The sequence below is a fragment of the Pagrus major genome, chromosome 18 (assembly GCF_040436345.1).
Source record: "Pagrus major chromosome 18, Pma_NU_1.0".
Classification (NCBI taxonomy): Eukaryota; Metazoa; Chordata; class Actinopteri; order Spariformes; family Sparidae; genus Pagrus; species Pagrus major.
In genome coordinates this window covers 37,461,565-37,472,378 of record NC_133232.1, presented here as the reverse complement: position 1 = coordinate 37,472,378, position 10,814 = coordinate 37,461,565, and the positions used below count along the sequence as shown (strand labels likewise).

At 41.2% G+C, this 10,814-nt stretch overlaps 1 pseudogene; it reads right to left on the bottom strand.

The window, feature by feature from the left end:
* Positions 1-7,661: 7,661 nt before the first annotated feature.
* On the bottom strand, positions 7,662-9,552 carry LOC141013109 (cathepsin Z-like; annotated as a pseudogene).
* Positions 9,553-10,814: the final 1,262 nt, after the last annotated feature.

The window sequence follows — 10,814 nt, the reverse complement described above, 5'->3', positions numbered from 1 at the left end:
GAGTTCGTCTCCAGGACTGGTTCATGCACGTCGATGTGGTCTCCAGTGTTCCTGTTATGTTTGAGCGTCCTGCAAACAGGCTTTCTGGTTATAAGGACCAGGAGGGCGGGGCGCTCTCCCTTCAAAACCAAGTTTCTGATCAGGTTGAAAGCAGGCTCCCCTTTCTTCAGAGCCACATTTGGACAGACTTGTTTTCTTGCGGGCAGGCGCTTTGTCGACATCAATCATCATTCTGGCGCTTGTAGATTCAGGCAGTTTCATTTTTTTAGTTAGTAGTTAATGATTCGGTAAGTGCGCAGAGGAGTCATTCCGCGCACAAAGCCTTTACTGTAGTTAATTACATTATTTCAGCGCGACTACCGATCAATTAGAGGAGGATAGCCCGGCTCTTTGTTCCTCCTTGGTAGTAAAACATTACAATTCCGCATGTTTCGTGAATCAATATCGTTAATCATTGCGCGTGAAATACCATCAACGCCAGCTCGGGCGTTCGCGCACCTTAACCCCTTGTGTGCCAGTAGAGCAGAGGGGCCTTTGTTCCAGACAGCAGCCATCATATCACTGCCCAGGGAGGAATAATCTGTGCTGATGCGTCCTATTATGTTCAAATTTAATCAAGATGAGACAAACGTGTTAACCAAACCCTCATGTGTCCATGTTTCCTCATGCTACGACTCGGTTTAGTGGACAGGCTGATTTTCAATTCAAACAAACAAGATGATATGTAGATTATTTTCTTACATTTTTGCAAAATAAAGAATGTTTTCCTCATAAATGCACATTCCATTAGCTGGAGCACCACCCTGTATACATGCAGGCGTACTCAGAGGAATACGTGCTGAACATGCAGCTCCACTATCTGCATTTATGCAGATTCTACATTATTATTTCACCTATTTAGAATCAAATGTATGTTTACTTCCAGAGATGTAAGCTTCATAGAAGTGAACAAACCTTTTTGACATGTCGGCCTGTGTTAAACTGTGTTCAGCTGTCACATCAGGGCTTTTATAAAATCCAGTCCGAACACCACATCAATCCACTCAGTCCTGATGTCAACACAACAAGCAGAGCAGCTTTTCAACAGGGGGCAGCACAGTGCAATTACAGGTCAGTTCATCTCAACCCTGCCTTCCTCTCCTCCCTTCTCCTCTCCTCCTCTCTGTGAATGAGAGTGTCAAACACAGCCTACAGTAATGATGGCCACTGGCTGCAAGATACAAGTCACCAGCCAGATGTCATTAGTTTATTGTGATTCCAGCGAGGCGACCTGCTCGAGCACACAAACAAGCTGCACAGACGTAATCAATGAAATTAGGACTTGAATAATGTACATAATATAAAATATACATCTGGCATCTGGAGTCTGCACAGCTAATGTAAAGCTACAGAACAAAAAACATATTATGTGTATGTGTAGGGTCATTTAGGGTTGTTAAAGGGTCAGTTCATCCAAATTACATAACAATATATCTTCCTTCTTACCTCTTTCTAGCCAGAAATTTGTTCTCTGATCTTTTACTCAAGTAAAAGTAGCAATACCACAGTGCAGAAGTACTCTATTGCAACTGCAAGTCCTGCAGTCTGTCAGTATTAACATCAAAATACACTGAAAGTATTTAGTAAAGTAATTATCATGCAGAATGGCCCATTTCAGAATCATATGTAAGATTGAATTGTAGTTATTTTATTAATATTGATATTATTGAGAGATGATACTGCCAAGTAGCTTGTAGTAGTAGTTTGATTTCACTACTGGATCAATAAAGTCTGATCTTGAGCCCCAACAATACATCATGTTTTACCTGTTGATTATATTTGTATTATTAATCACAATCTGCAAAGTAACCAGTAACTACATATGTTAAGTAAATGTCGTCCAGTAAAAATACAATATTTCCCTTGGAATTATAGTAGAGTAGAAGTATGAAGTAGCATCAAATGGAAAGTAGAAGTACCTCAAATTTCTACTTAATTACATTTATTTTACAGTGTAAAAAGTTACTTCCACCACTGACTCAGCAGTGAGAACTGTGACACTGGCAGACTTCTTCTGTGTGTCCACATTAATCTGGTTACGTTTCCAGAGAGACTTCCTGAGAAAAGTGTCGGTCTGTGGATCCACAGAGGAGCCACAACATGAACTGGAAGTTGCTGATGTGTTTTTAAATCATTCAAACAAGACAAATCTAATTCAGCTCCATTGTTTCGGGGTGGAGGCGGAATGTTTTGTAATTTGGTTCAACCATAACCAATCAGACCAAGTGAGTGTGATTAATTGGTTGTGCATTTTCTCAAGTTTGATTGTGTTTTAACTGCTCAAGATTACAAATCTATCAGGACTTTACATGGAATTTGTCTAATAAGCACAATGAAAGCAAGACAGCAAAAGAAAAGAAAAGAAAAGAAAAGAAAAGAAAAGAAAAGAAAAGAAAAGACAGAAGCAATGTAAATACCGAAACCATTTCTTTCCCAGTCCTGTAAGAGATATACAGTATATATATTGACATGATAGTTTGACAGTGGACCAAACATCGTCACCAAATAGTCAAAATAGTCCATTGAATACAGACTACCAGGCCGTCCAACAGTCAATTAAAAGACTCACTTTCACATTATATCCAAAATTCGATGGTAATGTGGGGATGCAGAAATCATAACAGTAATATCCCACTGATGTAGTTCCAGACTCTAACATCATCTTTATTTCTTTTATCTGTGGTACAAGTCTTTTTTTCAGATTTCTATAAAGGCTGTGAGATTGAGCCATATTTTGTCGTCATTTCTTCCACATACATATTTTCATTTCATTTCCGATCTTGTATGACAGCCACATGTTGAGAGACGGCTTCTCCACGTTGTATCAGAGGTATCTGTTGGCTGTAGAGTTCCTCAGATACATTAAAAACATCTTCTACTGTAGGTTTCTTTGATAAACACGGACCACGTTGCCTTTAGCTATACCTTTACTTGAAAGCAGTGAGTTATAGCTTGAGGTATGAAATCAGTTCCTCATCTGAAACATCAACAACAACATAGAAAAACCTTTCACAGTCACTCCAGGTGCCACAGACCTCTGGTGTGGTTGCTACAGGGTGTTTTTCAGCACCCAAAGACCGTTTACATGAAGAGTGTCGGGGCTCTTCTTGTCTCTCTCTACATGTACATATCTGGAGAGCTCATGCATATAGAGGGATATGTATCATCTGCTGCTCTTACACCATTTCTTTTCATTATCAGGGATCTATTCTGAGTCTATAAATGCACACTATGTCTCTACAATAATCCTTCCAATTATAGTGGAGCACCCTGGCTCTCCATCAGTAACAGAAGTTGATCCAGATCCTGACTCTTGAGGTAAGATCCAGTCGTCCTAAACAGTGCACTCATCGCAGGCCTCTGATCCAGTGATGAAGTGGGCAGCTCAGGAATGTGGAAGCGGCCCTCTTGAAACAACGATAACACGAGTGACTGGTGTTCTAATTAAAACTTCCAGGGGAGGCTGCAGGAACTCACTGACTTGGAAGGTTCACATCTATTTTTAAGGGATCTAATAAGAATGCACAACCTTCGGAGACAGAGTGATAAAAGCAGAACTCGGACGAGCTGCGATGTTTTAGAGGCCATTTCTCTCTGTTCTGTGTGTTCAGCAAGTTAGTTTGAAATAGTATTGACTGCTCATTGGATTCCCACTCCCGAGCTCCCATTCAGCTGGTGCAAAATATGAATTTTATGATGAAGCATTAATAATGTATGTGATCGCCAATTCTTTTTTTGCAAGCCAGGGCAGATTGTGCGAGCAGATTCCTGTGTTGCTGCAGCGTCGCTGAAATATTCATGGCCACATTATTCCTTAATTTTGTTGTGACTAAGAGGGATTAATACTCATCCATTAACTAAAGCTAATTCTGCAGCCGCCTCGAGGTTGCACGAGTATATTGGACAAGGAAGTGAGATTAGCAGAGGAATGATGCATAACATCAGCAGGGTGGCTATAGCTGTAAATCGATTAAGGAATCACACTGACTAAGTGATTGTTGTGTAAGTGTTTTGTTTTTGGCCTGACGGGTGAAAAACAGATCATCAGGAAAAGTGGTGGCTGGCTGAGGAAGATGTTTTGTCTCTTATGATCAAATCATATTTCCTGCGTGGGCTGATGAGCAACACGAGGCTTACAACTCCATTTTTTCTGCGGCTTGTGCTTTAGATGTATTATGCAATGCAAATCAGCTCAAATGCGCCTTTTGCTGAAGTTAGGGCTATGATAATGAGTGATTTATACCTTCTCGTCGAGCTAATCTGCTTCATGCATTATGATTAGAATCATCAACACATTCTGAGCTGTGATCCAGGCCTTGTGTTTTTGGTAAACAGGAATGAGATTTGTCTCATTCCGGGTTGAAAAGTCTGCTGGATTCATATTTGACACGATAAATGAATGATGGATGTTATTGTGGAACGTATGATGAAATCTGATCCTGCTCATATGCTCATAGTAATAATTTAAATGCATCATTTGGGCATGTTTTGAATGATTAACATCAGATATGGTGTCTCTAACCTCTTAAGCTAAATCAGAAAACACATTTTTCTGTGAAACACCAGAATGTGTCTGTGGCTGCTCATCCTTTTGTTCTCTGTTGCTTATTTCATGAGGCAAGTTTCAGCAGTGGCCTTGGAGAGGCGAGTGCATGAGGAAGGATTACACAAAGCACACACACAGGGAAGCTTTCTGCATATTCCTACACTGCTGCTAGAAGCAGCTGCCACGGATAAATCATTACAATGCCTTGCTCAAAGATACTTCAGAAGTGGATATACCCTCCAACTCTATTTAAGCTGATAATCCAGAGCTCAGCACGACCAAAAGGCCTCAGTAATACTCTTTTCATAAAACAACCACCACTCCATCTCCGTGTTTACAGAGCCGCATATTGATCACTGAAACAATACATAATGGGTTTGCAGGAATTGCTGAAAAATCCATTTTGCCATATCGATTGCTGTAATGAAGATGAATGCTGAATCACTCAGTATGAAAATAGCTCGTGCATTTTTCATACCCATTTTTTTTTTGTCACACTAGAAAGACCGCTCTTTTTTTGAGCCTCAGACCCAAAGAGTACCATGTGTTTTCATTCACAGCCATTAGAGCTGTTTGTGATTATGCAAATGAGAAAACATGCAGGAAATTTAATCAGAGCACAAATTCGATTTCACGTGAAAGATCGCTGGAGGGGTGGGGACTTGATCGCATAATATTGAGCAACCAAATTATGTTCAATATTTGTTTTCACAGTGGGCCTTCACTCGGACACGCCACGGCTTTATAGGCTTAAGGTTGGCCTCGGTTTGGAGGCTTGAAGTTAACAGCGCCGCATAAGGTTTGATTATCCTTTGTTCTCCCCAGAGATGCTGAATGGAAACTGCAGTTAATGGGAAGCATTTCCATATCAGCAGCAAAGCATAGCAGCTTGTGTTTATGCATTTTTATTATTGCTGCGTCCCCTGAACCAAATATCTAAGTGCTCAGTTTTCTTTTGTTCCCCAGCTGAACAGCAAGAAAATGGGCTCTTTGTAATTGCACATAAACTCAGAGGATGGCTGTGTGCGTTTGTGTGTGCTGCTGTAGATAACTGGTGATTAAACTGAACGTTACTCCAGAAGCAGAACAGAATTGAAACTAATAAAGCTTGTCAGTCAGTAAATGAGGTGGGTCTGTTAATCAAGCTCAGAGATGTAGAACAAACAAATGCCATTGGGCTTTTGAAAGAGATCGGCTTTGTTCAGTCGTCCTGCGACCTGAAGTCCCAACGTAATGACAGTAGGGTTGTTGTATGTCATTCATAACAATCACAGTCAGTGCAGAGCTCTAAAGCCTCGGCAATATTGCATCTAAACCCTCCTACAACTTGACCTTGTTGTATCATACAACCCCCCCCCCCCAAATTCAAATCAAATTGTTACAAACATTGGGTCCTTTTTATTATGCTGTCTTATGCTTCCTCTCTCCTCCCATGACCTGGAAATCTTTCCCCCACCATCATGGAGGATCTTCCAATCCTTGAGGGATGGAAGGAGAAGGCAGGTATGTCCTCGCTTGCATCTTTCTCACATCCTCGCTGTGAGTAGCTAAGACGCAAGGAGACATATCAGCATAATAAAAAAGCATCAATTCGTATGCTGCTTTCCAGACAACTGGCAACTCGAACATTTCCGACCTCCTGCTAGAAAAAGTACAGTGGAACACCACTCGAAGTCAGAGCTCCTACTTGTAAACTTGACGCAAATCCATCTACTCTTCATGAGGGAGCAGTCGTCTGAGTTCTCTCCATGGGGAGGGGGTAGGATATATTAATAGACTACAGTATTTGTATTCGGCTGCGTCACACATACGCTAATGCAGGTGAATGAATATCACCTGCTGGTGCTGAATGTGGACTGTGCAAGATGTGAGGTGCACTGAACTCAGTTTGCAGGAAGTTTGAGTGGTCAATCACATGTATTTGCTATTGGCGCATTGGCATCCCCGGCTCCCCCAGCTGCATGTTGAAGTGCAGGTCGCTGGTTCAAATCCCTGGTCCCCCGCAGCTGCATGTCAAATTGTCCTTGAGCAAGAGACTGAACCCCAAGTTGCTCCTGATGAGCAGCTGTCACCCTGCATGGCAGCCTCAGCCATCAGTGTATGAATGTGTTGTAAAGTGCTTTGAGCGGTCTGTAGACTGGAAAAGCGCTGTAGAAATGCAAGTCCATTGTTACCATTGGTTCGCCAGTCAACGTTCACTAAAGTTGAAGTCTACGTGAAGCCAAGATGTGGATTTGTGTCGTCACCAGATGCAAATGTTCTTTTTCCCCTACAGCCGCATAGAATGGAAGTGAATAGGAGGCAGATGTTTTCATGTATGCGTGACTGCGGCCTTTGGCTAGTACAAATATTTAGATGTGTACAAGTATAAAAGTAAAGTAAGGCTTCTGTTACCTTGTGCGGGTTTTCCTCTAATTTGTTAAGATTTGAAACCTGCCTTAAAAACTGAATTTGGGCTCTGAGAAGTGTTCAGGTGTTTGCATGTGACGACTTTACGAACAAAATCTGGCATCTCCGCTCCTTTGATTAGTTATGTGACCCTTAATCTTACACTACTCAGAGATAGATATGCGTTTCACTTATTGTGACATCTGAATTTTTATTTTGTCCCCAAAAATACAGATTCATTTTATTGCATATCCATGCACATTATGCACTCATCCAACCCTTTTTTTTAGTTATACGTGCAACACAAATGACTGGCGCTCCCCTTTATTAGTGGAAGACTTTAGATTCATGGGGAGGCAAAAAGTCTCAGTACTTCAGTCTACACAAGATGCTACTGTAGTGATGCTTCTTTGGCAGAATGTTAGAAGCAGTGACGACACTTATTTTAGTGAACTCCAAGACCGTCTGACCACCAAAACTGGCTTGCTACAGCTTTGAATACCAGAGGCTACCCAACTATGCTTCTGCAGTCTAACTCCAGTGCACTGGAGGAAAATATCAAAAGCTAAGTGTAATGTCTCCATTTCAGATTCTGCTGCTCCTTCAGAGTCAAAGAGAAAATCATGGATAAAGTTGAGCAAAAGCAGTTTATTTTGCTTCTTTGATGACAAGTCCAGTTTAATTGAGGGATGAGCTGAGTCATTGCTACCAGGAGGACCAAAGACAAAGCCTTGACTTCTATTGATAGGTTGTGGGTACGATCACGTCTCCAAACATGCAGTCTTCCTAGAGCCAGATTGTACTTGCTTCCGATTCCTCCTTTGTAGGCGCTTGTTCCAATCCTGAGCCAGCCCTTCTCACCCTAGAGAGAAAAAAAAAAAAAATTAAAAATGCACCCACTGCATTTCATTCCAACATCCAATTTTTAAATGCCAAGTTTAAAAGCTACTGAACCATGCAGGGACTGAGGCCATTGAGTTACTACATGATGACTCACCCACGGCTCTCCCCACGAGTTACGCACAATCCAGTATTCAGTGCCATTTTCTACTCCCCAGCCAGCGACTGACACAATGTGGTTGATGTCAGGACTGCCGATGTACTCCAAGTACAGGCCCCCGCTGTAGGCGTCTAGTTTCTCTGTGGCCATGATTCCACAGCTGAAGGGAGAACAATTCAATTTGTGAATTGAGAACAGAGGAAAGTGATTTGGCATTTATAGCAGTTGCTGGTAGAATATTTGATGTGATTAACCAGCATCAAATTCTACTGTGGGGAAATTTTGAAAATTGAGAAAGCAAAACCACAAAAAAAAAAAAAAAAAAAAAAAAAAAAAAAAAAAAAGTAATTTTAAAACCTGATTGGCCCGTTAGTGTAGATTTCTGCCATCATATCATCCCGTCCACTGATGGCTCCAAAGTCACCTAACCTTCCACAAAGTGTAGTTCTGCACAATGTTGCACAAGTTCCACGTGAATTGAACGGTTTGCATTCTGAGAAGAGGACGAGTTAGTTTAATAGAAAGTCTCGTGAATGAACTGAAAGGGCAAACTTCTGCCCAGTTCTTACTCTGGTCAATAGCCTGGTAGTTGTTGCAGGTCTCGTCAGGGATGCCATGTTCGTGAGCGTACTCCACGTGTTGGACAGATATGTAAGCAGATGGCCATGCGCCTCTCTGCTTTATGTTGATACGATCTAGGAAGCAGAAAAGAAAGTTCCCCAAAAATGAAATTTTTGCCTTGGAAAAGCTCAGCTCAAGTCTCAAATGATTTTATATCAGGAGGTTCCCATCTGTTATTCAGTCATAAAATTTAATCTGCATACCATTCTTGGGAAATAGTCAGATTTCCCCCCAGTAATGTCCAAACTCAGGAGGAGAGTTAGCCGTGTACACTTTTGTACCAATGTTAAGTTAAATCTTCGGTTACACGTGGACTCAACCTTAACAGTGCAACAGATCCAAAATGTCTAGAACCAGCAGTAAGACTAGAATCAGGGGACTGGCTGTGTTAAGTTAGTCAAAAACTTTTACAAATGGTTAATGTTTGAGATTTTCTAAAAAAAAAAAAAAAGGTACCTTTTAAAAAACAGTTATGCTGCACCAATCACTTTCCACTTTAAGCTTCACATTTAGCACAACCGCAGATGAAGGGTACCGATTGTCAGAAGTAACTGTTGACAAAGAAAAAAGCATTTGCCAGAAATGTTACCATTCATACCGAATCATTTTGGTCTAAAAAAGGTTTTTCCTGAAATTTTAATGAAGGTGAGCAGAATTCATGTGGAGTGCTTCAGACTCTGGTCTTTTCTAGAAGCTTCTCTGCAAGAAGTTTGATTTCAGATACATTGTACTCATAAATACTTTCTTTGAAAAGCATTGCCAGCATGCATTAGCAGTTTCTCATACATGTGGCTGTAGATTTCAAATGCAATTTTCAAACACTAGAAAAACCCTTTCAACAGATCTTTAACAAGCTGGAACAGGAAAAATCTAACCCGCCATTGCACTGGTGCTGCCATGAGCCCAGCAGGAGCCGCAGTACTGAGGGATGTGCTGGTTACGAGTTGTACTGGCATAGTTGACACCATCTACGTTCCTCCAGTCCCAGGACTTTGGCAGCTCAGCGAGGTTCACAAATTCTTGAGGACGAGGTTTAGTTCTATGAGAGGATTTTAGTTCCGAGTCATTTCACAAGCACGATGAGACGATGTCTTTTAGGGGAGCAGGTTCATGGCAACACTGTCACTCTAAAATACACATCATGCATCTGGGGACAGTGAGGCAGAAGCAAAAAGACAGCCATGTGCTGACTGCAAATTAGTAGCGACTGAGGCATTTGATCACGTATGCATAGGAGCCTTGTGATAAGACTGTATAACAGAAGATAAGCACACAGGAAGCTCCAGAAATGAAGCACCAAGAAGTGAAACAGGCAACTCACTTTACTCAAAAATTGGCATCCCTGGGCACCGGCTGGTAACAACTCGGCCTCTCGCTAAAAAAGTGTCTTGCTGAAACAGCAGGAGTCAGGAGAAAAGACAAAGTGAGCCATGTTGAGCCACAGAGCCTCTAACATCATGACACAAACCACTTCGGTTTGGTATAAATACCCCACTGACCGACAAACAGAGAGAGAGCAGGCCTGCTGCGTGTCATCAGGCTAATCAGGCTTTATTGATCTCACCTGGGATTTGCTCTGCTCCAGTGCAGGTTGTAGTGGAGAAGATGAGTGAGCACATTATATCAGATTAGATGGAAACAGCCCAAACTAGCCTTGCAATCCTTCTCAATGAAAGACAGTTACAACACAAAGCTCATTAACTGACAGTCAAAACCATTTTGTAAAAGTAGAGCTGTAGTGTGAGAAAACAGCTTAACAGATACAGAAATCACATTGTGTTGCTTTACGATTACTTGTGTATTTTATATTTATGTATTTATGTCTTATGTTGTATTTTAATAGCTGCTGCAAAGTGAGATTCCCTTGAAAAGGTAAGTAAAGTGAGGCAAAGTGAAAACATTTTGGCTGCTGATATTCTTTATGAAAAGCAGTCTGCGGAGTTTTCTTGGCCAAAATGCTTCACAGCTTTCTTTCCATAAATTTCCATCCTGATTATCAGCAGAACAACGGAAGTCCAAAGTCCAACAGATTGCCTCCAATTCAGTGTCACTGTGAGGACACTGATATTCTGGAGTAGCTGTGACTGCAGATTGATCTTCAGATGTTATGTTACTTTAAATCTTTGTTAGAAAATAAACAATCCCTCACAGCAGTGTTTGGTTCCATTAATTCAAAAGATTTCTTTTCAAAAGATGTTTTAAAGTTATATTGATGCATTA